The sequence below is a fragment of the Antrostomus carolinensis genome, unplaced genomic scaffold (genome assembly GCF_000700745.2).
Source record: "Antrostomus carolinensis isolate BGI_N321 unplaced genomic scaffold, ASM70074v2 scaffold37853, whole genome shotgun sequence".
Taxonomy (NCBI): domain Eukaryota; kingdom Metazoa; phylum Chordata; class Aves; order Caprimulgiformes; family Caprimulgidae; genus Antrostomus; species Antrostomus carolinensis.
In genome coordinates this window covers 510-7061 of record NW_010305108.1, presented here as the reverse complement: position 1 = coordinate 7061, position 6552 = coordinate 510, and positions in this window count along the sequence as shown.

Below are 6552 nucleotides of genomic sequence, written 5' to 3'. Positions count from 1 at the left end.
GGAGGGGCCGGTGCCTGTAGTTGCATTTTTCGGTACCGCTCGGCCGGTGCAGATTGAGGTGAGGACCGAGTAGTGCCCAGCTGAGCGCTGTGTCCTCTCGTTAACCCGCCGCCTTCTCAGAGCTGCGGGGGGAAAGGCACTGCAGGGCCTACTGGGTATAAAGTCAATCGGCTGCTAGTCTGCTACCTGCACACTTCGTCCTAGATATTCTGAGTTTGAGGGTAAATCTCAGTTACCTCAATGGACATCACAACCTATGCCAGCCAAAGGGAATACCCATTGTGTTTAATTGCTGTCCCAGGATTTTTATAACTTAAAAATATTTGTATTTTTCAATTTTGCCTCTCTCTTTTTGTCCCCATTTGCCACCTTGCCCAAAGACAATGCAAAGTCTTGCCAGGAGTTAGGATTAGCACTTCAGAAAAATCTCCCTGCTCATGTGGTGTGCCAGTCTCTCCTTCCCTCCCTCCCAGCCCTCTTCCCTCCTGGAGGAAGGGTCTGTGAAAAAAAACTATGTCAGAAATCTCATGCACCAGCTGGGTTCTGCCATCAAGTGGTTGGATTTTGGCTCAGTGCAGGGACAGACTGGGACAACTGTAACCAAGTGCTTTACCAGGACACCCAGAAGGAAAGCTACTCAGAAAGACAATAGCTAGGAGGAAGCCCTAGAAGAGCAGGAGAAGCAGCAGATGGCTCTTTCTGGGGCAGAGTGGAAGGCAGGCTCTCGGTTACCCAGCAAGGTACCGATTCCCCACGTTACACATCATGTGCAGCAGCTCAGCCCACGCTACATATCCTCAGGGATACTGGGCCATCCCTGGAAAGCTTTGCTCACACATTTGAACCAACCTTCCCCTTCCTACCCTTGGCAGTGATGAAGGTAGAGTGGAGGTAGGAGTTGAGAAAATAAAAGGGGCACCACAAAAGGGTGCTTGGGAAGCTGGTTTTAGTCTTTGTGTGGCCATACGTGCGTGTGTTGTACAGCCAAGAAATAAAACAGAAGAAGCCTGGCCCAGAAGCCAAAGCACTATCTGAAGACTCCAGAGATGTTTGTACAGACTCCGGGTGGGATGCTAAGCACAGGCATCTCCTGCTGTTAGGGGCAGATGTTCCATCTGCTACATCTGTTAGCACCCTTGGCCTCCAGCTATGAAACTGAAAGAGCTGGGGGTGTCTTGCAGAGCCTATGCCATATGTGCCAGGGATGGGTGGGTGGCTCACACTACCCAAAGGGGTCTCAAACGGCACTAGAGGCATGAGGTAACTCAGCTGTGCCAGCCCTCTCTGAGCTTGGGTGAGTCATGTTTCTCGGCGCCTCAGTTTCTCTGCATGTAAAATGTGACTCCCCTGTCCCAGAGAGGCATCAGATAAACTGGAAGGGTGTTTTTTAGGATGTTATGGGGAAGGATGGGAGAGCAGCACATTTCTGAATGGTTCACCATAAACTATGAAGCCATGAGCAATGGCAGGTTTGCTGGCCACACAAGCCACCCTGGTTTTTGAGCAGGAACAAGCTGCTGACGAGCCAGTCTTCCCGAGGAGCTCTTTGTTTAAAAACATTGCTTAAAACTAGCATCCCCTGGCTGACATTCTGGATTTGACCAGAGGCCTGTCTTTTACCCCTGCACCTGCCCCTTCACTGGAAAGGAGTCAAAAGAGGGATGTATGACCTACCTGCACTGGTCAGCAGCTGGAACATCATCCTCTGTGTTCACCCCAACACTGCCTTCTGTATCAGTAGGCAAAGCTTCAGTTCTTATCTCCTCTTGCCTCCATCCAAATTTCTGCTCCCTCCATTTAAACTCATTTGCCTAGCTGACTTTAACTGCCTTTCTACACAGAATCAAACATTTCAGTGCTGATTTCACAGTTCTTAGTGGGGCAGAAATGTCATATGACAGAGGGATGACTGCCAAATGTCAGACAACTTTCACATCATGCATTGGCAGAACACAGAGATGCTCAGAGAGATGAGACACAACATTCATTCTACCAGAAAAACTGGTAAACTGTTAAAAACCAGAAAAACTGTTATCAGAGTGACCAGTATCCTGGTCTAACCAGGTTTTCGTTCTGCTCTCTTCTGTTTGTTTTATTCCACCATTTTCTCCTATGACAGAATTTTTTAAATGGGCACACTGTGGTTGACAAACTGCTGACAGAAGGTGATAAAATCCCAAGGTTTATAACCCCTGTGGCATCAGTGACACACAAAGACAGAAGAAAGAACCTGAGTGTCCAGCCCCAAAACACTGTAGCTGAAAGGAAACCCCTTGAATTAATGCCTGTTGAAGTTGGACTTTATAGGATGTCCCAACAGACTGAACTGAAGAAAGATGTAGCCAGGAGCTTTGAACAGATATTTGAGATTTTTCAATAGTAACTAAATTCAGGTTCTTGCTTGAAATCCCTGTCAACTCTCCATCTTGCCTGCAGACAAAGACATATCCTCAACAGAGGAAGGGAAGAGTATTGCCCATGGCTCCAACAGCTCATAAAGGAAATTAAAACTGTGACTGAGCTCTGTCTGGCCTGCTATTCCAGAGAGGATGATAGCTTCTCCTGACCCCATCCAGCAGGGACTGAGGGGCCATCCTGGACACAGACAGTCTTGCTCCACTGGAAAGCAACTGAGCTGAGCTCCACGTCCAAACTCTCCTTAGCTTAAACAGGTCAGGTGTCTTTGCTAGTTTTCTTGAATACTGATAGGATTTTGAGCAGGGGTGGGAAGGAAGAGAGATTAGAATACACTTTCTGCTCAGAAACTGTGCCATTGAGACTGAGTTTCATGATGGCATTTTCCTCATAATTATTAATTCAGAGATCTTCAAAGTTCTTTATGGTAGTTGTGTTCTCCTGTGCAAAACTTTACACTTCTGTATGTTAAGCCTGGGATTTCTGGGCTGGGCAAAGACAGCCAGGCCTAGTGGAAAGACTTCTCATGAAAAACAGTCTACCTCTCTGCATTTCACATCTTAATGAGAAATCACCCCGGATTAACCTCATTTGCCAGCAGAGACACTGCTACAGATGAAGCAGATGCAGAGATGGTGATTTGATTTTACTTTTCAGAACTTTGAAGCAAATGCAAAGTGGACAATTTAACGGTTTGCATAATATAAAGAAATGTATCTCTATTCATCCTCTCCCCAGTTAAAAACCAGGAAGCTCAGACTGGTCATATGGGATGTACCTGGGAATGAACTAGGCTTTCCAAACACAGCTAGGATCCTAGCTCAGCCTGTTCACCCAGTGAAATACTACAGGGTAGGAAAGGGGAAAGAGCTCCTCAGCTTCTGACACCAGCTGCCCTCCCCAAGGCCTGTTTGATGATGGGGAGGCCAGCTGGACTGCAAGCAGACACACTTTGTCTTGCCTCCCATGCCCCACAAGGCTTGGTCCTCCTCACTCCTCATTTGCCCTGTGTTGAGAAGGGAGGTGTGGTACCCCAGGAGCAGGGATCTGTGCCCACAGAGGGGTAGCAAGGGTTCATCTTCACATAGCAACCCCTCCCAGGAGCCTCTTGGGGCAGCCCTCGCCGACTGCCCCATGTTCAGGACACTGAGCAAAAGACCAAGTTACTCTTGGGAAAACTCTAAGAAGTACTTACAGCTTCACCTGCCAAAGCCTACACGTTTCCATGAGTAGCTGCGACCACTGCCAAACCCTGTTTTACAAGTCCACCTCTCCCAAAAAGTGGTACGACACGGTTAACATAACAACATTCACCGCCTGCAACTGTCTCATTGCAAAGGAGTAAATTTCTTAATATTTCCACTGGCAGTCTTTTGTTGGTATTATTCTTCCTTAGAACTTCAGATGTTGCCGAAGCCAAATAGAGACACTAAAAATACTATCTTGCTAATACAATTTAAGCAAAAGAAGAAATAGATCACTCGGAAAAGGCCAGGCTAATAGCCTTAGCAAAGTTAGAGTAAAGAAGTGGTTAAGGATCTAGATGATTTAATCCAGTTTTAAGAAAAGGTTTTACAGTGAGCAATTAGATGCTGTTTAAGGAATTAATCACTAATGGGTCATTAACTCTGACTGCTATTGTACAGTTAACAAGCCGAGGCAGGATTATTAGACTCAGCACCCAATTAAGAAGGAGAAGATATTTACAACAAAATGAACAAATGAGCTTTTAAAATGGAATGGGACAATCTGAAATAAAGTGTAGGAACACAGAAAACTAGAGAGGCTACAAGAGAGATATGAGTTTGTATATGCCTCTGTCCCTTTATTTGTTTGAAAAATATTTAACGGCTGTGCCCACTTATGTTAAATAGCTATTTTTCAGCAATAAACTCATAGCTTTCCTTGAAGGACATGACTGCACACAGTTTATCCATTACAGAGTTCACATGTGCAATGCATAACGGAAGACCTGCTTAATATGTCAATAAAAGAACAATCACCATAGCTTGACATAATCTTCCATTTTTTGCTCGCAGGTATTGGAACAGGAGCTTAATAAAAGTGAACAGGTGTCTTCAGCTGCTATTTCTGCTGTCCTGTCATTGTGTTTTTATCTACTATTAGTCTCTGACTATCTCAAGTAACCAAGTGCCAGTGCTGGTTACAGTGCTGGGTCAAAAAGTCAGGGGGGTCTTCCCAATGGCTTCATGGGATGCGTAACTGGAGGCAGTAAAAATTCCTTTAACAACAGGGAACACAACAGTAGTAGTGTCAAAATGTGGAAAAGCACTGCTGAAATCTTGGGGAGTCACTTGTTAATCATGAGCAATAAGCACAGGTAAGAGCTTTTGGGCTGCAGTTAATATGCTCACGTGCAGGAGGGTTTTCAGTGTCAGAGCTGCAGCTGGACTGCAGCCAAGTAACGACAAGTGGGATTGTTCCTACCCCCGAGGAGGAAGAGTGTGCAGAGCCTGTGCGGTCATTCGTTAGCGTGTGTCCATTACTGACACAGCCCAGGGTGTGCAGGCACTTCTCAAGCACACCAAGAGACACCCTTCCCTTGTAGCCACCAGAGAGGTGCCTTCCTGCAAGCCCAGAGACCCTGGTGATGCAAACAAAGCTCACTGTCAAAGGACTGCTGGAATGAGACCTAAAAACTGGAGCAATACAGTTTTTGTTCTCCTCCTCTCCCCCTGGAAGTTTACTCAGATCTCCTTACTACAAGTTAGCAAAATGTTTCCCCGGTTCCAACAGCGACAGCACTTTCTTTGCCAAGGAAGCAAAGAGTGGAGTGCTGGGGAGGCTGGGCACCACCACGGACACACATACAGAAGCACTGACAGGTCCAGAGTCCAACGGGAGGGTCCGGCCCAAGCAGGGCTACAACCCCCCTGAATTCAGCAAGGACCACTCACTCCATCCCCCTGGACGAGCACAGCCCAGGGAAGGGAAGCCCAGGGTCCTGGGCAGAGCGTGTGCTCTAATCCAGAGAGGCAGGCTTGATCTCCAGGGAGGCTGGAAGAGAGGAAAAGGTGTTTCAAAATAGAGGGATTCCCATTATTATCTGTAAAACAAGCTTCCCAGACAATAGATAGGGGCTGCTGTGGAGAAGGCTGTGAAGGGATGTTTAGAAACTGCTGTCTAAGGTTAAAAAGCTCTCTGAAGTGAAGCTGAGCAAAGCTGACATACTTGTTTCTGACAGGACTCTTAAAAGATATGCACAGATTGTGAAAATATAATTAGACGCCAGCCTTTGTCTGGCCACAACGAGTGGGAAATGGTGAAAGGAGAGGTCTCCCAGTCTGCATTGAATCATTCCCAGGACACAATGAGGGCACTTGTGCGTCCTTCTCTCTTCCCTAATGAGAAACGTTAATTGCCACAACCTCCAGAGCGTGTAGAGCACCCCGTGCCCATCGGAGGAGAAGGGCTGTTTCACTACCGCTTCTCAGCCCCCTTACAGGCAGTAACGGAGATAATGTAAAATAAAGATGCTGCAGTTTTAGTTTTGGCAGCTTGGCGACGGGCACTGGGTGGGCGGGGGCCCCTTTGGGCTGCACTGGGCAGCCCCTGCTGACAGCTCCAGACCCCCACCCAGTGCCCTGTCAGCTCCTGCCCGTCTCCCCACGCAGGTGGCTTGGCTGTGAGGGCACAAGCCCTGCAGCGCCCGCCAGTCACCTTCTCCCAGGAGGCAGCCAGGGCCAGGGGACTGGCACTGATCCCGGCTCGCTGGGGCAAGGTGGGCAAAGCCCATCTGAAGCTGGGGTTGTCCGAGGAGGGCAGCTATGGGACTGGCCCATGGACTGACCCATGGGCTGCCGGAGCCCCGGCCCCTCCTCGCTGAGCAGGGAGCCCCTAGCTGGGTGTGTTCCCCACCACGGGGGTTGCAGCCCCCAGCTCCCCGCATTCACAGCCAGCTCGGGCAGTGTCCTCCTCGAGGTGGAGGGATGAGGGCCCATGGCCAGGCCTGTCCTACCGCTCTGCTCATCACAGGCAGCGGAGGGTCCGTCCCGAGCAGCCCATACAGGTTGCACAGTGTTCATGCAGGTCATGCCATTTAACGGTGCAAGAGCAGAAAACCCTCCCCAGGTAACGCAGGCCTCGGCTCCCAGCCACCTCACACAGCTCTTCACC